This window comes from Orbicella franksi, chromosome 3 (assembly GCF_964199315.1).
Source record: "Orbicella franksi chromosome 3, jaOrbFran1.1, whole genome shotgun sequence".
Lineage (NCBI taxonomy): Eukaryota > Metazoa > Cnidaria > Anthozoa > Scleractinia > Merulinidae > Orbicella > Orbicella franksi.
The window spans coordinates 28,788,782-28,813,633 of NC_138147.1; the positions used below are offsets into that span (position 1 = coordinate 28,788,782).

Sequence of the window (24,852 nt, forward strand, 5' to 3'; positions counted from 1 at the left end):
CTTAGAAATTGCCTCTTTTCCACTCCCCAGAGTTTTTTTTTTTGATATTTACTGTACTTGGTCATTTGCGTATTTTATGGAGGTAATAGAAGGTTATATTTTGATCGCAGTATCAAAAGAAAAACATGGAGTTGTGTGTCATGGTCTTCTACTAGACAACAAAAATTCTGTGCTTAGAACCAAAACAAACCTCTAAAGAGTTCGAAATGATCAGGAATAAGCATCAAGAAGACTCGACCGATGGTATAGAGGGCGATAATGGCTTACAAGTAATGAAATCGCCCAACGGGTTGTGAGAATGTCTGAATCAAAAGTCGTCCTGATCTGAATACAAGTAAAACAAAACCACGCTACGGAATACTGCGGACATGTATTAAATGGACTTTCTCGTCTACGGAATGTAAATACGGCTAGTTCAACCAAATGTATCGCTTAGTAAACTAGCGTTCTCTTCTAGAGAAATTGTTCTAGTGCATTTATTTTCGTAAGCTTTTGCCTTCTCAACGAAGGACAACCACTTACATTTCGATGGCAATATATGCTTATTGACGTAACCAAATCACTCACGATCTTTATGTCGTTCACCCATTTATTATTGCGCAACGTTATAGTTAATAGCCTTATTGCTGCCGTTAAGTGAAGCTTGCCGACTCAGCACTTTCCGTTCAGAACCGCTCGTTCCTCTCAGAGTTAAAATGTTATTCTTTGTGTGTATCCTCCGCGACTTTCATTTGGTGTCATTACTATGATTTTTGAGATATTTGAAGAACAACTGACGTTTCAGTTTGTCCAGAAAACAATTCAATTTTTTCAAAAGACCATTTTCATATCCTCGGTATTGGACTGGAACTAGCTTGAAACTGAGGCTAATGCGGGGAGTCTTTTCAAATGCGAATGATATTGCACCGCATGAGCCTCCATTGCAAGCTAGTTCCAGTCCAATACCGAGTATATGAACATATGGTCTGTCGAGGTCTCCAAATTTGACATCCGTGGAGTAGCATAAGTTTATTGAGAGCATCAAGAAGTTTATTTTCGATTTTAATGAGTTTTTATCGGTTGGTATCGCTATATCTTCTCAGTATCATCACCAACACTTTTTATATATTTTTTAAAACTTTAAAATATAATTCCTAGACTTAAATATGCATATTTGTTCAAATTTCTTTCTTATAGGCATGATTGCTCGAGTTAAAATAATTAACTGCTCTTACAGGTTCTCCAGTCTTTTCAAGTTGGCAAACACTTCTTCATGTAAAAATTCAATGGCGTTGTAAGCCAAATCCCTGAAAAGTGTAAACTCTAATAAGCCAACCTCAAAACGTTCGCTGACGTATGTTTTTTTTGCACCACGTTACATAGCCACATCGTATGCACTCATATGACTGTTTCGTACAGTCCAGCTCGAACGAAACATTGCTAATTCAAGTAATCTTTCAGCTGCGTTTACATTTTTTTTCTTCCAATTAGGAATCATTTTAGATCAATTCCACCAACATAGCAGCTCGTGCACAAGATCATAGTACTTTTGCAAAGGCAATTAAAGAAAAGAAATGAAGTCCTAAAGATTTACTTAGGTGCATCCAATGAACCCTCGTGACCAAAACTACTGCTATTGGCTCATTACAGCGATACCTTTCCAGAGTAATGGTTTCTGTGAGATCACCCTGACTATAATGTCTGCAAGATTGTCAAATTTTCAAAGACTTACAGATCTAAAATCTTTGACAGTGTGGCAAACACTTCTCTGGGCAAAACTTTAATACCGTTTTGAGTCAACTTCCTGTGAAAAAAGTATATTTCAACAATTATCACTTTTATCTGAATGCTTCGTTGGTATTTTTCTGTAAACTAATTTGTTGTGACGGATTGGAAACACCCCTCTGAAACTTTAAGTCGAAAGTTGAAAGTTCCGGCAGCGAGTTCACATTTTTGTGACCCTATCAAATCACTAAAGCGCCATAGTTGTACTTTTCAAACCGCCAATAATTAGACAAACTTATTTACTTCAATATGATATTTAGCTCAGAGAAAAGGTTAAAGCGTAGATTACAAACTGTGTGAATATGAAATCAAGCCAGGTTCTTTTTTGCTGTACTGGCCTGTTGAAAATGCTCAATTTTTGCACCAATTCCATCGGCCATCTTAGTTGGGTGAGCGTTATTTCGAAATGACCCCTATTTCAAAAAAAAAAAAGTGAACTCGCGGGAACTTTTAAAGCACAGTTTTGAAAAAAGATCACCAAAAGGGTCTTTTTGACGCATCAAAAGAAAATTCGAACTTTCGTTCTCGTCATCGGAATCTTCATATAAGTATACTAAGAACCTTGTACAATAGTCTTCCTCACAGTTGTCACTTATATATCCCCACCAGTAACGGGTATATCACGAAATCACAACGCCACCAGCTCCCGGTTGGCTTAACAGCACTACACCGGTATCACAGGGGTCGGGAATTCGATTCCATTTCAAGTCTAAAATTGTCTTTTTCAACCCCTATAACGGGTCCTTTCCCTCCTTAGGGCAATGAGGGGAAGGGCCTTATCCTCAAGTTAGTTCCTTAATCACGATTTGTATTGAAAACTGCCTAAGTTGCGGTTGGTCTGTGGCCTTTAATGATCTGATATGTTTTTAAATCGTTCTCCCACAAATCAAATACATGTGTTTTATATAATTTATTCACTCGATCTGAATTGATAACATTTCTATTTAATTGATGCATTTTCAAAGGTTTAAGGATCATGGTCTTGGCTACACTGTTGTTTACTTACAGCCACAAAAGATTTTCCAGTGGTTCGAAAACTCTGTCAGGTAAAAATGTTATGGCGTTGGATGCCAATACCCTGTAATAAGACACCATTCAGTTGTAACTAAACTATGCTGCATTTGTGCTAAACTTGATTTACAGACTGACAGAGTTTAGGAAACGATTCGAAACCTGGTTCAAACGATGCGTTCGATCCAAGAGTTATTAATAGTAATGCGCTTGCAATATTTAAAGCCGTTGTATGGCTGCGAATGAGTTCTGTTCACAAGCCAAAGTCTGCAGATTTCATTTTAGTTGCTGTTTATTTTGCTATTTATAAATATGTTTACAAACTATTAGCGCGATCGTCTCTAGATCGTGCGGTCCTGGTGCAAGCCCTGGCCGGGGAAATTGTATTGTGTTCTTGGGCAAGACACTTTACTCTCACAATGCTTCTTTCTGCCCAGGTGAATAAATGGGAACTGGTAAATTTAATGTTGGGGGTAACCCTGCGATGGACTAGCATCCCATCCAAGGGGAAGTAGAAATACTCCTGGTCACTTCATGTTACAGACACTGGAGATACGCACTGGCCTGACGGGCCACTTGGCTCGTACGCAGACTTCACCTTTTGACCTTTTTAAAGGACTACCTAAAGATACCTAAGACATGTCATCGGAATACAAAATGATCATAATTATACAGTCACCATTTCCTGGGTCTGCAAGTTAGGCTGACTTATTCAGTTCATGCATGCTAATAAGAAAGCTAACTTACAGATCATCTAGATTTGACAAGCTGGCAAAAACGCCTTCAGGTAGACCTTTAATAGCGTTTGAGTTCAAATATCTGTAAGATGGCATCAGTTAATGAGTAAACCAGGGCTACTATTTGCAATTTTTAAGTTTAATTGGCGATTTTTTGTCAGGAGAAACTTAAAAAAAAGATTTTCTCATTCAAAAGCACCAGAGAAACAATTACACGCTTTGAAAGTTTATTCTTCTAAGGCTTTTTTCTTTCCCTAGCGTTACACTGTGCATTGAAAGCATGTATTAGTTAATGATCTCCCTAGGCATATTTGGTACCCTCTTTGCTTTTCACTCATTATTTTAATGTGTCAGTTACACACTTACAATATTCGTAGATCTGTCAGGTTGGCAAACACTTCGTCAGATAGAAATGTAATGGCGTTTGAAGATAAATACCTGTCAAAAGTCCAATAAGCAAAGCGTTGAAAGTGATAAGTTTGCTGCGTTGTCTTTCTTGCTTTATCCTACAGACTTAAAGGGGGTTCGGGGACGAAACTACAAGTAAAGGAAATCACCCCATTCAGACCAAAGGCCGAATTCAAAAATTCGACGAATATGCCTGTTGAAAGATATGGTTGTAAGGGAAACATCAAGCTCGGGTTTTTTTTCTAATTTTCTTTTAACAAAATCTTTTCCAGATACATATGAAAGACCGGCTAAATCAAAGTTTAGCCGCTTATCAGTTTTATAAAAAGATGAAGGTTTTAAGTTAATGGTGGTGTATTGCAGCCACTCCCATTTCCGCCCGATCTGATATCAGAATAATTATAAGCAGGTGGTGGTTGTTAAAACTCTGCTACAAAAACAAGTCATGATCAGTCAATCAATCAATCAATCAATCAATCAATCAATCAATCAATCAATCAATCAGTCAGTCAATCAATCAATCAATCAATCAATCAATCAACCTTTTATTTTCACAGAATTAAGTTACATCAGTATCAGAAAATAAAAGTTAGAAGAGAAATATATGTTGCATATGACTATAGAAAGAATAAAGAAATATGTGCGTGGTAACCAGAGAAGCCATTGGCTTTCGAGCTGGTTACCATCATGTTAAGGTAAATGCGCAGAACAAAAATATATTACTCAGGAACACATTGCTGAAAATACATTACAGAGATACAAGTGACTATTATTAACTATATTTGAAGTATTTGAGAGGGGCTGCTTATAATCCTTCTTAAAGGAATTATATCGTCCGTTTTATAGGCTAAAAGGACCTGATTCCCAGGTTTTTGATGCACAAAACTGGAATGCCGATTGTCCATATCTAGTTAATATTTTTGGTCAATAGATGTTTTGATTTAATGCATACCTGGTGTTTGTGGTGATGGATTTCTGACACTGGTGTTAGAGCACCAGAGAAAACAGCTGGAATAATCTTTTTATCATTTTGAATTTTATGAGCAAAGAGTGCAAGCTTTATCTTGTAGGTATTGTTTAGATCTAAAATCTCAAGTAAGGTATAGTAAACTTGGGCATTCCCCCCGCCCCCATGAGCGAAGAACTTACCCCTTATGCATTGCTTTTGCTTAGTCCGTGTTATTGTGAGTTTTGCTTTGTAAGCAGCACCCCAGCTCATGATACCACAATTTAAGTAGGGGTAAACTAGAGTATAATATAATTGTTTGAGGACACTCAGATCAACATAGTTGCGCAGTTTATGTCAAGACATGACAGTGAACAAGTATATTGCTTACATTTTGCTTCACACATTTCTATACAGCTACGTTTCACTTACAGTTCTTCTAGCTTATTCATCTTGGCAAAAACTCCATCACGTAGAAATGCGATAGCGTTTGACGATAGATCCCTATGAAAATGCAGCGTTGAGTAACTACTAACACTGTTTAGTCGCATCACTTCAACACTTGGTTTCGACTTTTTCGCTGTTCGTGGCTTCGTTCGGTAACACCGGAAAGTTCGAATTCGAGCTTCACGTGGACGTTCTGTCACTACTGAGTCGCAGAAAATAAGCCTGGAATTTGTAGGGTCCTCGGAGTTTCTTCACATAACTTACAAAAATATTATTTAACGACTGATTGAAGAAGTGTTTGACAAGCTAACTTTTGCATGTCAAAAACTTTGTCAAAAAGGAGAGACTAACTACTTAATCATTTGTAAAACTAAATGACTCCTGCTTTTTTCACTTTGATGACACAAAAGGCTGTAAATGCAATCATATCAGATCTATAGTTTTAAAGAGCGATAAACAAACAAACAAAATCATAACGAAAGACAATGATTTTTTCACTTACAATTCAACCAGATCGGCTAGGTTAGAGAACATTGTAAGTGGAAGATGAGAAAAGTTGCTTGAAGATACAAACCTGCAAGCACGCAGAAACAGTTTCTTAAAAACTCTGCAAAACGAGGTAGGGGTTAACAGAATTTGGGGGTGGGTGAGGAGGGAGCAGTAAAACTGGTCAAATCACGACGTTTTATACATGAACACTTGAAAAATAGAACGACACAAGGATAGGATTTAAACTGCTAAAGTGCAAATGGAGCCCAATTCTTTAATGCAGCCGTTGTAATGTTTAAACATCTTAAACGTTCGAGCAAGTTCTGAGAGTTAGTTTGAAAGTTTGAGAAAATGAGAAAATAAACTGACAGTTTTATGAATCGTGAAAGTTGATGGAGTTTGTTTCAAAAACTGGTTTTCAAATCGCGCGGCCAAAACTCCCCGAAAAACTGGGCTACAAAAGAAGAGGTCTGAATTCCACGACTGGTGCATAAAGTTTGCAGGACTAAACTCTGGCTCGAGGCTTCGGTCAACCCAAAATTTCGTCGGATTTGCTTGGTAAACGTAGTTCACGTCGATCAGTATTGCATCTAGTTTACATTTACCACACATTTAGCACTTCAAATTACCCAGTCGCAATTAATCTTGCACATTAAGTCATTTATTTTTACACTCCATCATCACTTTGGTTTATTTTCCCATCGCAATTTACGTAACTTTCTGTCTTCCTGGAAAAATAGTGAAATCCAAGATGGCAGATTTAAGGCGATTATGTTAAGTCCTCTGGTGTTGGAGCCAAATACTTATTTTGTAGAGCACGTTCAAGACTATCTACTACACACAAAAACTTTTTTGATGTGTGTTATTATTACAAATAGGGGTGTCTTTGGTACGTATGGGTTGAAAAAAAAAAAAAAAAAAAAAAATAAAAATGCGTTGGAAACATATCTTACACCGTGTGAGTCATCGTCGGAGCGCAATTAATAATGTGTACAGGGGATGTTATATTGCTGCAGGAAAGGAAATTTTCCTCGTGTTCATTCCATCCCTGAAAACATTCAGACCCGCAATCTACACAAAAAAAAATGCAAATAGTGTCTTAAATTTTGGACAAATGACATAAGTTGTACTTATCAGGGAGAATTATGCTGTAAATTTTGTTTTGCACGACCGTCACTTCGTGGAAGACTACTAGAGATGTGGCAACATAAATATTATGAATGTAATTGTAGTAATCTCTCAGTAAAGGCAAAAATTCAATTTCCATATTCTTTGACAAGATATCTTACCGTTAAAAATGACGGAGAATTCCTTCACGTCAGCTCCATACTTGCCAGTAGCCACACAAGAGTAGTTACCTTCTTCGTTCAATCGAATGGTTACATCAGTCTGTGTTGTATTTATTATTACAGTGGAGTTTCTTGTCAGTACTGTGTACACGGGAGGAGTTCCTTTGGTTGAACACAGGGACAGCTTGAAGCCTGGCAATGTTCGTACCACAGGGTGTGACAGTATTACCTTTGGAAGAACTATGAAAAGTAGAGAATTTTGTTAGCAATCAGTGTTTTGAATCGAAAGGAGTTCGATTAGATGCGGACTGCAATTGGTCCTAAGAGAGGACTGGGTGGAGCAACAACTATACCGCCTAACTGAGTCCGCGCGCTAGCACTCAAATGGTTGCCAAGGGAAATAACTATTTGTTGTAGTGTATTGTTTGGATTCTGCCTCCGGCAGTGCGAGTGCGAGTGTTTTCTTGGTCATATGGCATGACTTCATTCTTAGCAACGACTGTTGCCTGCTGTTACCATGTCTCCAAAGGTGCGCTTTTAAGGATGGTATGTTTCCAGCACACATCATTACGGTTTACTCTGCTACTATACCATTTTTAGTCTTTTCTTGACCTACATTTCGCTAGTTCCAAATCCTACGATTTTTGTGATGAAATTGTGATGAAATGGAATTGAATGACACTAGAGTGGCTTTCGGCCTCCTCTTTTAGTGTTAAGCAGACAATGAAAAGTTTCATAGTTAACTGGACTAAATAAGCTTACCCAGTGGAACTACCGTGATAAAGATCAGAAATCCTCTTCGTTGTTCAATGTCGTCTGAGTGGAATGTGATCATCACGTGGTCTCCTGCTACAACAACGCTCTCTCCAGTCCTCTCGCCACAGTATTTGCCAAACGTGTGACTTTTGCCATCGGTCATTTTTAAATAGTCATAACTGAAAAAGAAACAAGATATTTTTATTGACATTTTAATGCACATTTCAAATTGACAGATCAAATTAACAGTCAGTAGCTATTTTGTTTTAAGAGAGAGGCAGTTGATTCAAAATATGTTATTCTTATTAACCGAGTGCGAGGGTCACACCACGAGAGTATCGCCCGAACTCTTTCTGGCTGGTACACATAAAGTGAGGTCCAGATACATGTAACAAAGACCTAGAGCAACATATACCGCAGATACGATTTTGAGTTAGTGAGAGGTCTTTACATGCCTTTTGATAACATTTTACAGTTCCCATGGGCAAGATGGGAAATTAGCCCTCTCCATTAGCGAATCACATAGCATGTCTTAGTCATGTAATAAATCTACAAAATTTTCGTCAGGGTTTTTGTTGCTGATCTGTTCTTTTCTGTACTAAATTTTCGGTGGCTTCTTTCCACCTTCTTCAGAGTTTCAATGCATATGTTAAGATTCGTTACCACCTTAAAGAAACAGTATTGGAAGCAGTATCTACCAAATATCTGTCTTTGTTACAGTTGGTAAACTAAAAAGCGAGATCTCTGTAATAATAGGAAAAAAAAACTATTTTTTTTAATTCTTGAAGAGACACTTACAAGCAAAATCCATAATCTTCCTCCAATAGAAAATCTTCAAATGAAATGTTCAGCGCTTTGCCTTGTGGGATAGGAATGGAATACACACAGTGCAGATCACTTGGTAATTGTTTGGTTATTTAAATTGTTTTCAACGAGTTGTTTACCACAGAACCATATCCTGTCGGAGAAAAGTATGTATTTGTTTTAAAAAAAAATAAATTAAAAAAAAAAATTGTTAAATGTTTAACGTTTATAGTGGTCAATGCGCTTAACGATAGCTAGCTAGTTTTCAGGGATGCCACTTAAACTGAAAGAAACAAATACTAGATAAACATAATTAACAAATTGACGTCAGTTTTCTGTGCGTCTGTCGTGTTATTGATGACAAATTGCCTCATAACATTGTCACATTGGCTGTGGAACCACAAGCCGCAGGCGAGTGTTTCCGCAGTAAACTTTGACAATGTTATGACAAAATTTATCATCAATAACAGGACAGACGCATAAAAACTGACCTCAATTTGTTTTTTACAATAACAAGACCCCAAAATGGTCAAATGCCGGGAATAAATGAGGGGAAAAGACGAGGTAAACTTGCCGTAAACAAATATAAGTGAATTTTATTCAAAATGACGCGAACATTGTCAATAGTTTTTCTCGTTTTTTTGATTGGCTACTTAAAAAAGTCCATAAAATCTCATTGGTTAAAACGTTGACAGTTTGACAGCTGAAAGTTGAACTTGAAAGCTTGCATAAATTATAATTTTATCCGTCTGTACTCCTATTGATGATAACTGTGAGCCAATCAGCGCGCGAGAATGACAGTTATTGTAAAATATCTTTTTCACCATTTGCAATTTGCTTGCCATTAACTCCCCTATTTCATCAATTTAACTTACACTTTTCTGAGCAATCATTTAGAACTAACGAAAAAATGAAATTTTATTTGAAGACCTGTCTTCTTACCTTGTACAGCGATGGCGTTGTCCTGTTCACGCCATGCCAACACGAGTACGAGAAAAAACAAAAGCATGTTCACGGAGTGAACTGATTTTTGCTCCTTTAGTACAGATTTGCCAACCTTTATTCTCGAAGGATGTAGATGAATATATTAGTTCTGAAAATAGAAAAAAAAGATTTTAAAAAAGCCCTAGCTATAAAACGCTGGTGTTGATACGGATGACTAAAAGTTTTATAGAACATTTTAAAACGAAAACACAGAACGTTTCGCGCGGCTTATACATCTCAGGTGTTTTAATAATTTGTCATCCTTGTCAGGCCATGAATGTGTTTGGTTTTCAAGGGGAAGGAACGCAAAAAAATGAAGATCATTACACAAAAAATTTACAGTGATGGCCTAGGAAGAATTGACGTAAATCCTTACTGCTTATATTTCTAAAACCGGTTGAAGACGATCTTCGTCTAATATATGCCCTGAACTAAGCCAATAGTGCCTGTTTGACTAGGAAGAAAACGTAGGTTACAATATGGTATTTTTATTTCAGCTGAAACTGGCCATAGCCTTGCCCAAACTGCGTATACACTACTCAGTTAGAATTTACATGATATTCCGTGAAAAAAAATCAAAAGTTAATAAAATACAATAAAACAAAAGAAAAGAACAACAACAACAAAACCCGAACTAATACCTCAAATATGTCGATGCAGGCTTTCTCAAGTGACAGTATTTGAACTAAAAACATACGTTTTCGTAATAACGTTGGAGCCCGCTAATTCACCCAGGAACTGGCAGAGTTTTTGTTTGGGTAAAAACAAAATGGTTATTATTAAAGAGTTGGCTTCCACTGTCTTTCAAAGCAATTAATTCTGCTTTGAAAGAGAAAAAAGAAAAATTTCATCGCATCTTTTAGTATTTTTCCATTTGTACTGCCTATCAACAGCACTTCCTCAAGTTATAAATTTATTTGTGGCGAGGCGTGCTGAAACTAGCAGAAAACGAAGCTGGAACGAATCATGTAAAAGTGATTTAGTTCAATATTTTTTAAAGTTTATTTTTATACACATGTTAAACCTGATTTTGAGCCCCCAGTAGCTGTTTTCGCTTAATTTCTTCATCTCTTAAATTCATTCGAAAGGTATCAATATTATCACATAGTAAAGACTGTAAACATTTCAGTTGTGGGACAATTGACAAGAAAGTCTCCTCGATGGGTTCTTTGTGTTTTTGAGTGTCTCCTGATAAGATCCATTTAACTGATGGCACCTGTTTCACAATTCCAGCGGAACATACTTAAAAACTGCCTTCTTCAGCAGTGACCCAGCAATCAAATCTCAGAGGTATACACTCAGTGTTGAGATTTTGATAAATAAATCTATCTTCAGTTGACAAAGTTCCTGCTCTGGAACAGACTTAGTGTTTGGCACATAAAATAATTACTATGTATGAGAGAAGAAAGGGTCAATAAATGTTTGACTTAGGTCAGATATTTGCTTCAGGCTGAACTGATTTAGGCTCCCATCTTGGCAAATCTAAACAAATGAACTCACGCCATTGTGTAAAGAAATACGGTTCCGTCATTGTAAGCCTATGTTGCAAGCTAACATCAATTGCAGTAGAGTCTATATGGCTGAATTTTTCTATAGAAGTGAGCGGGAATGTACCTTTAACAGATGTTGCTTCTGAAAGACCACTGTAGACCTTCGTGTCCTCACTGAATTAAATCGATGGCATGCCAACCATTCCGCCGCAATGGAACCAAATTTTGAAGCTGAAACTCTCCTCATTTGTTAGGGAGTAAGAGTTTCGAAAGACAAAAATAACAAAGTGTATTTACCGGAACTAATAAAGCAAACAGTTGGCAAATTAGGAGATAATTGCTGAAGAGCGGAAAGCTATTCGCCTCCTGGTTGAGATGAAAATCTATTTTGAATTTTCACATTGAATATCATTGCAAGGATTGATTTTTTTCACGTTTTGTAAATTGCATTTTTTTTTCTCGCGTGTGCAATGAAAATCACTTTTCATTTTCTAAGGGCCGGATTTGACAGAAGTAATGTTTCGAGGAAAAACAAAAGTTCCACGTTTACGTTTAGTTAAAGTTTACGCTTTACCAAGAACACAATGTTATAACTCACAGTAAAATAAATCGAATACCAAGAAAACCCAAAACACTTGTACCGATGTCAGTAATACATTAAGGAACAATACTTAGCTTTAGCCAGAATCTAACAGTTACCTTTTAAACTCGATTGAAGAGTGAAAAAAGTGAGACTACCTAAGCTGTTGTTCGTTGTAACGTTTTGTGAAGATTTCACACCCTGTCAACGCAGGGTTAAAAAAAGTCATTCAATCGATCAACCGGTAGGTGACAAATAAGGACCCCACGTGTTTCTCACCATACTAGAGGAGCTACGTCATGGTTTGCACATCTTGAAAAATTTAGGCTAAATTTTTCAAGTTATCATCTCCATCTTTAACCATCCTTGTTCCTCCAGCTGTATTGTTTATTATTATCTCTTCGGTGTTTACTATCTTACTAAACTACTATTTTCGATTCAGGTTTCCTTCAATTGAAAGGCAACTTTGCACGTGGCTAAAATAGTTTAAAATACCCTGACCGAGCGCCTTTAAATCTCGCTGCGGGAAAAAAACGTGATGTAAGGTCTCTTTAAAAGAATGATCGATTCTCATTCGAATCGTAATGTGCTTTGTAGATAATTAAAATTTGCTACAACAACGTGGGGACAAAGACTGACTGATTTTAATGTTCTCGCTCTTAACATATATATAAAAAAAGATTTAGCAAAAATGGGCAAACTTTGTGATTTTTCCTCAAAATACTCCAAGAAAACACCCACGCAACGCGCGAGTAACATACGCGGACAACTTACGCGTGACTCGCATTACTAAAGAATTGTTCATGCTTAGCGTGCGTATGTCGAGTTATGGATGTATGCGGGAAGTTTGGAGAGCACGAAAGAAGCGTAAGAGTTGCACGAGGTGATAGCCGAGAACAGTAGCTTCTTGAGTGCTCTCCAAACTTCCCAAGTGCACACATAACTCGAGATACGCACAGCTAAAAGCATGAACCAATTCTTTTATAACATGGCGACAACAACTTGGGCGCTAAAACATGTTTTGTTCGTGATTGACTACAAAGTTCTCACAATACACGGTGAAGGAAAACAAAGGTCATTAGGATCTTAACACGCCACAATAACTTGAGCAACGGTTGAACGAAAGCGCCTAACATGGTTCATGAAATTGTCAACAAAATATTCGCTTATAATGAAAATGTAGGCAAACAAAGTCAAAAATACTCAATGAAAATGTAGACAAACAAAGTCAAAATACTCGGGTGTAAGTAAACATATCAGCTTGCCGAAAAGTCAAAGGCTCGAAGTAGAGTCTGGATTGTTCAGAATAATTTTCACTTTGCCGAAACTTAAACAAAAGAAACTTGCACTAAACTCGACGGAAATTTTGCAGCTAAATTGAAACTGCACAAGTCATCTTATATACGTGCGTATATATATAGATTTCCTTCATGATGGCTCAACAATAGGAATTAGATAGGACTAGTGCCCGCGCTATGTTATAAAAACAATTATTAAATTCTCAGCCTCGGATAATGCAATTCTAGCTTTCTGATTGGCTCACTGGATCTCGGTTACCAGCCATTATACCTACGTTTGACCTTATATGGAAATGAAAGCGACAAATGTCGCTCGGCATGAGCTTTTTCGCGTGAAGCGAAGTTTCGTCGACAAAGAAAATGGATGAAAAAAAGCACATTTGGTTAGCTATCTACACAGGAAATACAGGGAATTATGGACAATGCCGTCCCAGTAACAACAAAAAAGCCACAAAGCTCGAGATAAGAATATTTAACGGAACGTATACGTTAAGTTTCCCTTAAAGTTGCAAAATTAAAATATGACCGGCGAGATTTTACGCATTCATGAAGATTATGTAACAAAAACAAATTTTACCTGAACAGAATGGCTTGCTAGTCCTGGTAGCACCAAATTTTCGAAACCGATATAAGAAATGTCAAAAGAAGAACTGAATGTTCAGTTGAAGTGTTTTTACTCGTCTGCGAGGAAGAAAGATGACACGTAAATTGCAAAAGTTCATTGATTAAATCCATTAAAGCCGCCAGCTGATCATTTCCTTCGCACGCCGCCGTACAACAAACCGTTTTCCATTATCTCTGACCAGGCAAATAAGTTATTAGAGCATATGCATTTGTAAAAGGCCGCAGGTAAACAGGCATAATTGCCGGCGTAGTCCATAAGAAACCAGTTTCCAATGAGCAGATGAGGAAACTGTTCGAGTAAGCAAGCTCGGATCAGCCGAGAGCAAGAATCCCGCACAGCTACAGAGGACGAGCTAGTTTCATCTCAGTCTCTTTTTTGGCCGACGACGACGAGAGAATCAACGACAGCTAGCGCCAACAATTCTGTCCTTGCGAAAAACACCTCAAGGAGTTGAGTGTTTTGAGCTGAACCGAAGAAAGCCCGGTTCTTTACCAGCCACGAAAAACCACCAGGTGGCCTCGGAGATTCTGAAGATGAATCTGACGCTAAAATAGGTTCTGTCCTTGACTCTAAAACTGACCAACAATGAACTCCACACATACAGCTCGAAATGCCAAGGCTTTCAAAGCAAGGGAATCCACAACGTCTGCGTCACAACGTCTGTGTCACATGGCGATCAAAGTTTTCCGCAGCATTATTACAATGGCAATGTGCAAGTGCACAATTATTTGGCTCTTCTCCATGACTCGAACTTGAACGCTTTTCAAACTTTCTGACCAAGGTTATATCTCCTTCATTTGATAGACGTTTCTTGAATTTTACTTGATTGCAATTTCATTCAGCAAATTCGCATGCTTCGCTCTCAAATTTTTCATTCAACTAATTTTACAAACGGCGCGCATGTCATGTGATTTCCCACTTGTTGTTGTTTTTGTCACGTCGACTTCCGGTCGTTTTGTAAAATTAAAATCCAATAAAATTAAGCTATATTTCCAAGAATACAAAAGCACCGAATTTAATAAAACAATTATTCCATTCGCGCTTGTTGGATATGAGATTGGTTATAGCCAACTCGGCCCTACGGGCCTCGTTGGCTATTTACCATCTCATATCCAACGCGCGCTCATGGAATAATTGTTAATTATTGGATGAGGTTTTTGTGATATCCAAAATAATCAAGGTCTATGTAGGGCCGTAGGGGTTATCAGCCGAAGCTGAAGGCTGAGGCTGATAGCCCTTACCGAGACCTTGAATATTCTGGATATCACAAAAACTGAACCTAATAATTGTTTTATTGCACATTGAACGAAAGAAAAAATGGAAGTCATGTTTTTGCTTCTTCACTGACGGCAAGCAACACAAAGCGCGCGAACTTGACATGATTACCTTTAGAAATCACGCACCGCGGTCATACGTGACATGATTACCCGTGACCGGCCCCGTGACCTTGAGTGTCCTTGACATGATTACTGTATAATCTGCAGCTAGATGACGTCACAGACCAGCGCTGATTTTGAAAATTTACTGTACGCTTTCGGCCAATCAGAAAAGAGTTCAATGTATAATAATGTATGATAATGTCAATAATCAAGAAAGAGTGAGTTTATTACGGCATCGTTTATTCTTCGGAGTCTGTCGGAAGTAATTTTCAATGCAAACGGATATGGTGGTCAGTTGACCTGACCAGTAATAGGCAATTTCAGAGTAGCCTTTTGCCTCTGTTTTAAAACGAGTCATCATGATCATGCTAACCTTTTCTTATGAAAATGAGTTTAATTTGCATGAAAATGAACTCACAGACGAAACGCATTTTCATAACGGATACGGAAAACAGTCCGATTTACTAGTTGTGCTGGTTGCGCTTTGGTGATATTATTTCTCTGCTTAACACGCTTATGCAGGACGTGCTAGGTTCCTTGCTTTAATCAGTGTAAAAGCAGCTAATATCGGGGTAGAACCAAATATGGGGGATTACAGTGGCATATCCAGGCCTTGAGCTAAGGGGGAGCGGGGGGGGGGGGGGGGGCGGAGAGTGCCCTGCCGGGTTTTCTTTCTTTTGTGATTTCTTCTTTTTTTACCCAAAATAAGGGTGGTCCTCCGGCCCCTCCCATAGATCTCCCCTTGGATTATTTCAGGCTGTGGTAGGGTCCCCGGTATGGCGATCCATCAGGAGCCATAATCGGGGACGGAGACCGTAAGTCTTGGGATCCGCGCGCACCTATGATATGGGACAATTTTTCTATTTTTAGAACAAATTGCGCCATCCTGACGTCATATATCCGCGCGGATCCACGCATGTGTCGGGGGCTCTCGCGTGGACGTTGTCACGTTGAGTGATCCAATGGTGAGAGCTGCGAGATTCTCATGCAGATTTTTCACAGCGATGGCAGGGAATAAGGCAGGGAATAACAACCAGGACTCTTATGTGTAGTTCTATGCTCTGAGCTAATGGAAAAGGTGATTTTTTTTTCGCGCTGTGAATGAATAATATTTGCTCGCGGTAGTTGTACGCGTAAGTTTTTGCGTTTGTTCTGTGAAGAAAAGTTATGTAAGAAAACTCTTTACTCTGGTATCGAGTTGATTTGTGACTTTCCCAAAAAATGCTTAATCATAACCAAACCCTGTTTTAGATAGTTTCTTATGGTTTCTGTTTGTTTGGCGAGTTTGCAAACCTTGACAAAGATTTATTTCGTGGTCTGTTGTGTCGAGATGCTGCAGCAATTTTCACCAACGCCAAAAGGCTACTAATATCATGTGTGTTTCTTTAACATAGTGAAATTTCACACGGCGAACATAAAACAAACAAGGAGTTTTGATAAGATCCAGTTCAGACGTCGTGCTTTTGCCGTGCCGAACTAAATTCAGGAATTAAGGTCGACAAAAGCACGGCAGAAGCACGGCGTCTGAATCAAACTTTTGATCAAGTTCTGCAAGCAATTAAGCTCGACAAGCTCTGCCGTGCTACACGACTCTGGCACGGTAGCGATTCAAACGTCGTGCTTCTGCCGCGCCAAACAAAATTCATAAATATCATTAATGTATTTTGGCGAGATTGCGTTCCCACCGGGAGTTATGACGAGAATTGTTACGAGGCATCAGTATATCCTGAATTTGGTTTGAATCTGGCACGACGTCTGAATCAGAGTTGTTTTTCTGCCGTGCCATAGTCGAACCTAATTGCAATTTAGTTCGGCACGACAGAAGCACGACGTCTGAACTGGGCCTAACTCAACCAAAAAAAATCAAGTCGTTATTCGAGTTGATTAAAGAAAGCGTCATCGTAATTTTGCTGATTATTTCTGCTGTATTGACATATTTTCAGCTAAGCTTTTAAAATGTTCTCAAACATTTATCAACCTTAAACATATTTAAAAACTAGAGATATTATATGACGTCGATGTCATGTTAAAACTACGAGCCTTGATACCCTTAATCCCTGCAAGAAACATTGGCGCAAAGCATTAAGAGAGTATGGCAGGAAGAGACAGACCTGACTTGTGCACTGCAGTAATGCTCTATTCCAATGTTAAGTAGAAGTGTAGTCACGTCTGTCATGGCATTTAGGAATGCAGACACAACAACACATTATGGCAAAGGACGCCTTAATTTTGCATTGTGATGCAGATTTAGGGGATTCAGAAAAAAATTGCAAGCCTCATAAATTTTATAATGTAAGTCTAATGGTGATATACGTTATTTTGTAACCGTTTTCTATTGACTTGGCATTATTTGCAGCATGCGGACTACCAAGGAAACGCATATCATCTCTTTACTCAATTTTGCGAGAAAAAAGTTATTTTGGGGCGAATTTTACTAGTAAATAAACTGAATTTTGTATGTTGGATACTTTTTATAGCAATTTTTGATAATTTCAAAAATCAAAAGTAGGGCTAACACGAAACCATGTGCTTGGATACGAGTTTTATTAAGCCCGAGTGTTTACCCAAACATTTCACGCAATTTTTGTTCACTTAGTTGTCGGTTCACTAGAATCTGGAGAGGAAGTCGCAACCATATGCTCTTGGCATCTTTTTTCCCAAGAAGGAAATAGAGTTCTTGCCTACACTTTACACAGGGGAGCTTTTTCGCTTTTGAAATCCTGCAGAACTAGGGACCCTCAGTGATGCTACCGAGAGTGGTAGAACCGGTATGGTATAAAGGAGAAGCTCTAATTTGCTGCAGAGGTCTTACAACAGAGGCAGACCGGAGAAGCAATATTGGCTTATGATCCTTGGTATCATTGCATAGCTCTCTTGCATTCGGCCACTCGGGCCCAGTGAAGACGATTTTGACTTAACTTAAAATATTTGTTTACCCACTTACATGTATTTGTAAGCATGTAACAATAAATATCGTTATTGTTGTTACCCTTCAGGTCCAGATTCTTGCTGGCTGCGATTTCTTTCGAATTTCAGCTTCGAAGCAAGTTCCTGTTTTAGTGTTACGCTTTTCCTTGGATTATGTAAACCATTTCCATATAAAACACATTTTATCGAACAGTTTTTTTTTGTTTTTTTGGAGTAACAACCTCCGCCATTTCTCCCCGCGCTACTCGCATGGTAATTTGCATAAAAAGCGGATGTGACGTCAGGGACAAGTGATACGTAATAAACAAAAACGGCTGGAAATCGAACGTATATATATGAATCCGATGGCAAACAATTTTTTGATAAAAAAATATTGAATTTAGCACAACTTATGAATCGCAGCTTTACCATACTAGGTAGCAGAATGTATTCACCAAATTTGAAGGACGTAGCTGCGGCTAGAAGACGCTCAGTTAATTTTTAATTTTCCATACATTTGTCTAAGAAAAAATTTCCCGCGAAGCGCGTCTACCCAGCCAAATTTACAGACAAATGTATAGAAAATCACAAAAATAAAATGAGCGTCTTCTAGCCAAGCTAAATCCTTCAAACTTGGTGAATACAATCTTCTGCCTACATATTACTTTAACGTTGCGATTCACAAATTGTGTAAAATTCCATTTTTGAAAGAAGTTATTTGCCATCGGTTTCCCATGCAAACACTGTATTTTCCTACCCGTCAAGATGGCATCGAAAACCGTAATTAGGCCTATTTGTTTGATGCCATTATTTTAATATCAACTGATATCAAAAGAGAGTGGTTGTATGGGAACCAATCAAAAAGTCGCTGAAAAATACTAAAAACTGTCGTGACCCAACTTATGTTATATTAGTGTATTAAATGTACTAAACCTTCCATTTTAAATACCCGACACGCAAAGTCTATAATATGGGAACCTTTTTTTTTAAAGCAACGCCTAAAAAACTAACTTCAATAAACATTCTGAATAAAAAGAAAAACTGGAACTGACACGACTTCGATGTGTTTGTTACTAAAATTAGTATATCGATGAACTGAATGGCTCTCGCCGTCACTTCATCAGTTCCTTCTCACTGTACAATAATGTATCCCATGGCTCTGATGTGTCTGATGCCATTATCTGGTGAGCGCGTTGCTTCATTACCACAGGTGTTGGAGTTATCGTATTTCCCTCCTGTACCAAATCCGATTCTGGAATCAGAGGATAGGCAGTCATTTTGTTGGTTACTAATGATGCCGATTCTTGCTTTCGAATTGTATTCAGAAGAACCTACAGCATTGAACCCTTCCTTGTTACAGTTGAACTGCAATGAGGCCTGAGGACCAATCAGCTTCTTCCAGGTGTTACGGCCCACTGTAGTGGCGCGGTACTGCCCGTCAGCGATAAGTGAGTACAGAGAGGTGGCCTCCCTGGTAATGACAATGAAGTTGATCTGTTGGCCGATCTTCATACCAAGACATATCTTGTAAAATGATGTGTTCCAGTAGGTCGGTAGCTTGGTCTCTTGTGTGTCAAACCCAGTCTTCCCTCCAGGAAGGTTGAATTCATTTTTATCGCTCCAGTACGACGAGTTATAATGCAAAGTTGTCTAAGAAAAAAAGTTAAAAAAAAAAAAATAAATTAACCCTCAGAGTTATCCACCACTGAAATATTAGACCTTTCTGGTTTCCAGTTTTTCCTGTTCTTCAATATGTAGTATTAACTAACATTATTGTTCAAAAACTCGTCACAATGTCAATATATCAGACCGTCCTTGCTATCTGTGATCTTTACATAATGTTTCTTTTATGATCTACGGTGTCAAAAATTATTTGGAATCGTTCTCAAGAAGACTCATCCGAGTTAGCGACGAAAATATCATTCGTCGACGGTCTGTTGAGCAATAATGTAGTTGTAAACAGCCCCTCAAATGAAAAACGTCTGCATACGAGCCAAGTGGCCCATCAGGCCGGCGCTTATCTCCGATTTCGACCAGGAAGCGACTAGGAATATTTCTACTCCAACCCCCCTCCCACTGGATGGGATGCTAGTCTATCGTAGGGTTACCCCCAGCATAAAGTTCGCCGGTACCTGCTCAAATAGCAAAAATAAATTGTAGGTTGATTGACGCTTTCTTCTGCCACTTAAGGTGGCTCAAAATAGTAACATTTCCGTGAGAAGCCTGGGCTCTAACGCGCACTTCAGCGCGAGGCATCACGCGATCACCCGATGGGTCGCGAGATTTAAAGTTTGCAAAACTCACAACAAACATGGCGGCGCGAGGCCTACTTCGTAAAACTTTGTTCCCGCCAAGTTTAGTGAGCTGTTTGCGATATCGCGTAATTTCTACCTTCGAAAATATCCATCCTTCAGGCAATTCAAATGAAAAAGCATTCTTTTAAAGCGCTGTGCTGGAACGTAAACAAAAACTTGTGGTCTTGTTGTTGCGATCGATCGCGGCGGCTATCTTAAAAACGGCAGGAAAAAAACTACTCTTCAAGTTTTCTTCATTTTTTTTCTAGCCCAATCTCACCTTCGGGTATTTATGGTATTCTTCTTCCACCGCTTATGCTGCTAACGACAACAGCAAAAAAGAAAACACTATTCGTGGGTATTCACGTTTATTCGAGTGGAATTGCGGGAGCCTACCACCTTCAAGCGTGCGCAAAGTGCGATCTTGCAAAGTCGAGATTTTAATTTGCGCATACAACGCGTGCTAAAAATTCCTTATCCACGAAGCTAATACCGGTGACCCTACTTTTTTAATGCAAAAAATTATTCAACAGCAAAAGCGAAACGCATGTTCGAAATTGTAAGGAAAAAAAAAAAATTGGATGGAATTTTTTGTGAGGGAAGAATTTGCCGATATTCGTAATCATAAAAATGCCAATAGTTAGATGTTAAGAGCAAGTCCAATAACCATGGTAACCACCTGTCTGTCTCTTTTATCGTACAACGCCTTGTAGTGAAAACTACGTAAAGTTGTAAGTGGTTAATATTTACGAGCAGAATAACTGACCGCCTATGATGGAATAGCCTAGACCAATAATGAGCTCATTGGCAGCCAATAGCAGTTAGGATTACTAAACGAAATATTAGATCATTTGTTTAGAGCCTAGCATATATACAGGTGTTTTGTAATTGTTCTTCGGTTACGCGCCCGCTGGTGGGACGTCGGATACCACTATCCCGCATTGGTTATGTTTTTGGTGACATTCATAGATTAAAATGATATCGTTGGACCTAAGTTCTGAGTGCTGTTGATGTCTCTAAAGATAATTCCCTGTAACAGATTCCGGTACTGATCCCTGCAGTAAGAGAGTCTCCCCCGGTTTTACAGAAGTGCTTTCCCAGGCCAAGAACCTATTATCACACTTTCCAGTCTTAAAATAAAATAAATAAATAAATAAATAAATATACATTTATATAGCGCCATTTTCCACTAATTGTCCATGGCGCTTTACAATACTTTAAAATTAAAATCCTAATTCTTTAAAAACCTAAAATCCTAAATCCTAAAAGTTAAAATCCTAAGAATTAAATACGCTATATAATACAATTAGGCTACAAATAAAAAGTAAAAACTACAAATCAAATGCACGCTTAAAAAGATAAGTCTTAAGATTAGCCTTAAAAACTGCCTCTGATGATGAAAGTCTGATCTGGAGGGGTAGTTTATTCTAGAGCCTTGGTGCCGCCACGGAAAAAGCCCTTTCACCATACGTTTTAAGATTTGCTCTAGGCTCATCAAGCAACCTGTTGTTTGAAGATCTTAGTGTCCGACCAGAAATATTAAATCGCAGTAGGTCTCTAATGTAATCAGGGGCCAGTCCATTCAGAGCTTTGTAAGTTAACAACAATATTTTGAAAATAATCCTAAAATGAACTGGCAACCAATGTAAGCTCCTTAGTATTGGTGTGATGTGTTCCTGCCTTCTAGTCAAGGTAACAAGGCGAGCTGCTGAGTTCTGTACAAGCTGAAGTCTATTAATCAGATACTTTGGGAGACCGTACAGTAGGGCGTTACAATAGTCCAAACGCGATGTTATGTAAGCGTGAACAATAGTCTCAGTAGTACTCTGGGATAGGTGTCGCCTAATTTTAGCTATACTACGAATGCGAAAAAATGCGCTCTTGCAGGTTATTTTAACATGTTCTTTGAAATCCAAACATTGATCGAATGCAACTACTAAATTCCTGGCCTGTTTACTAGACTTGATTACTTCATCACCAACTCGTATATAGTCGAGGGGTGGTCGTGGACGATATTTAGAACTAATAACCAAAAGTTCAGTCTTATCCCGATTTAACTTAAGTTTGTTGCGCAGCATCCAGTCCCCAATGTCCTTAACACATAATTCTACGGCCATCTTTGAGCTTGATAGATGATTAGGACAGTTGGACGTAAACGACAAGTACAACTGTGTGTCATTTACATAGAGATGAAACGGTATGCTATGCTTTCTGGCTATGTCACCCAGCGGATTTGTATAAAGGGAATACAACAAGGGTCCCAGTACAGAACCCTGTGGTACCCCGTAGGGTAAATTCTTCTTTGACAATTCAATTCCATTAACAGAAACAAACTGTTCGCGTGAGTGAAGGTACGAATGAAACCAATTAAGAGCAGTGTTCCTAATACCAAAGCGATTCTGTAGTCTAGATAACAAAATCGAATGATCGACAGTATCAAACGCAGCCGATAAATCGAGCAATAGTAATATAACCGATCTGTTATTGTCAATAGCCTTCAAAATATCATTTTGAACTCTCACAAGCGCAGTCTCTGTACTGTGATGAGATTTATATGCCGACTGAAATTCTTCTAATAAGCCTTCATTATCATTAAGGCGGTCCATTAATTGTGCTGCAACTGCTTTCTCCGTAACTTTGGATAGAAAATATAAATTCGAGACAGGACGAAAGTTAGAAAATAGTTCATGATCAGCTCCACTCTTTTTCAACAACGGCTTCAACATGGCAACCTTGAATCTATCAGGTACTTGGCCACTTGTAAGAGACAAGTTAACTATACGAGTGATCATTGGAAGCAGATAATGACGGCACCCTTTGAACACTGAAGATGGAATTGGATCAAGTGTACAGGACTTTGAACACAGGTGATTCACAAAACCAGATACGACCTCCTCAGAGACCAGTTTAAATTCACTTAGCAGCTGACCAGCTAGACAGCTTTCAGACTCAGCATTGCATGAAGTAACTTGACCGTCATTCAGAGTTCCATCAACTTTGTCAAGATCATTGCGGATTTTAACAATTTTGTCACTAAAATATTCAACGAATGATTCGGACAGAGAACAGTTATTAGGACAGATGGATAACGCTGGACTGGATTGGAGTGCAGAAGCTTCCCTATTGTCTTAAAAAGAAGTCCAGAGTTCCCTGAGTTTTCCTGGATCACTGATGAATAAAATGTGTGCTTCGCGGAGGCAATCATGTCATTAACAACACCGTTCTGAAACACATACCGTTCTCTATCTGCAGGTAATCTTGTACGTCGCCAGTTACGTTCGAGCTTCCTCCTTATGTTCTTTTGAACACTAATGTCAGTTGAATACCAAGGCGCACAAGGACGAAGAACTACCTCACGGGTCCTTTCGGGGGCATAAACATCAAGGGTGGACTTCAAGACCCGATGATAGGAATCAACTAACGAATCCAAATCACGCCGTGATTCATCAAACAAGGACGAATTCATGATAGTGTCATTGAATTCAGCATAATCAATCGAACGCAGCTTCCGGTGGCGAATAGTTTTTGTTGGAAATTGTGGTTTGTGCAATAATAAATGCATAAAAATAGCATAATGATCAGAAATCAAAGGGTCATGAACCATAACATTGCCTATAAGTTTACACTGATTTCTAGTTATGATTAAATCCAAGATATGACCACTTGTGTGAGTCGGCGTAGTCACCCATTGTTTCAGATCGAAAGACGCTATTAGGTCACAAAAATGCAATGCGTTGACATCACGCGAAGAATCCACATGTAGATTAAAATCACCGACAATTAAAAGCTCGCCTGATGCTGTGGCCAATTCCTCAAGCAGGAGAGAAAATTCACGATAAAATGTTGACAAAGGCACAGATGACGGTGGGCGGTAAATAATTATCATCCTGATCATCTTTGAGCTCTTGAAACGAACATCCAAGAATTCGAACGACTGGAAGGAAGTGTTCCACTCACTATTTTTGCATTTAATATCCATACTTTCTTTGAAAAGCAAGCCGACACCACCACCTCTCGATTCCCGTGGAATGTGGATAAAATCATAACCAGTGGGACATAAATCACCAATCTCAACACAATCAATATTTCCAGGTCTGAGCCACGTCTCCGTCAAAGCAAGAAGATCAATATCCTTGTCAACAACAAAGTCTTTCAGTACGCTAGATTTATTCCTTATTGACCTGGAATTGAGCAAACAAAAGTTGATCGCGTGAGAAGTATCCTGGGTGTTAGCAACTTGTGAGATCTGCACCTTCACGAGATTGTCGCGATTAAGCAAAGATGCAAATTTCGAAAAACGATCATTTCGATTTGAAACAGCCGTCCTTATGCTCCTCTGCCTCGTTCGTGACTTCGCCCATACACCTACTCTACATCCTCTTGTCCGAAGCACACTGAAATCCTTTAAGACCGAAACCAGATGAAAAGGCAAACGAGCCGGCGAAAAACGCCGCACTGATAACAACTCACTTCTTGAATATGTAATAAGTTGTGGCGACCGAAACGAATGATGATATAATCCAACCGACCTTGAGGTAATTTCTTGGTTAGATTCAGGTCCTGGATTTGAAGATATATCAACATGCACTGTCAAATCCATGACAAAAGGTTTCGAGGGAAGAACTAAACAGGTAGACCCATGCT

General features: G+C 38.6%; 1 protein-coding gene and 1 pseudogene across 1 annotated transcript in view; both read right to left on the minus strand.

Moving 5' to 3' along the window:
* The window catches only part of LOC145481893 (uncharacterized), a 287,663-nt gene that overhangs the window by 158,892 nt on the left and 103,919 nt on the right, over positions 1-24,852 (minus strand). The gene's annotated exons all lie outside the window — the stretch shown is intronic.
* The window catches only part of LOC145481850 (uncharacterized), a 51,085-nt pseudogene continuing 45,278 nt past the window's right edge, over positions 19,046-24,852 (minus strand).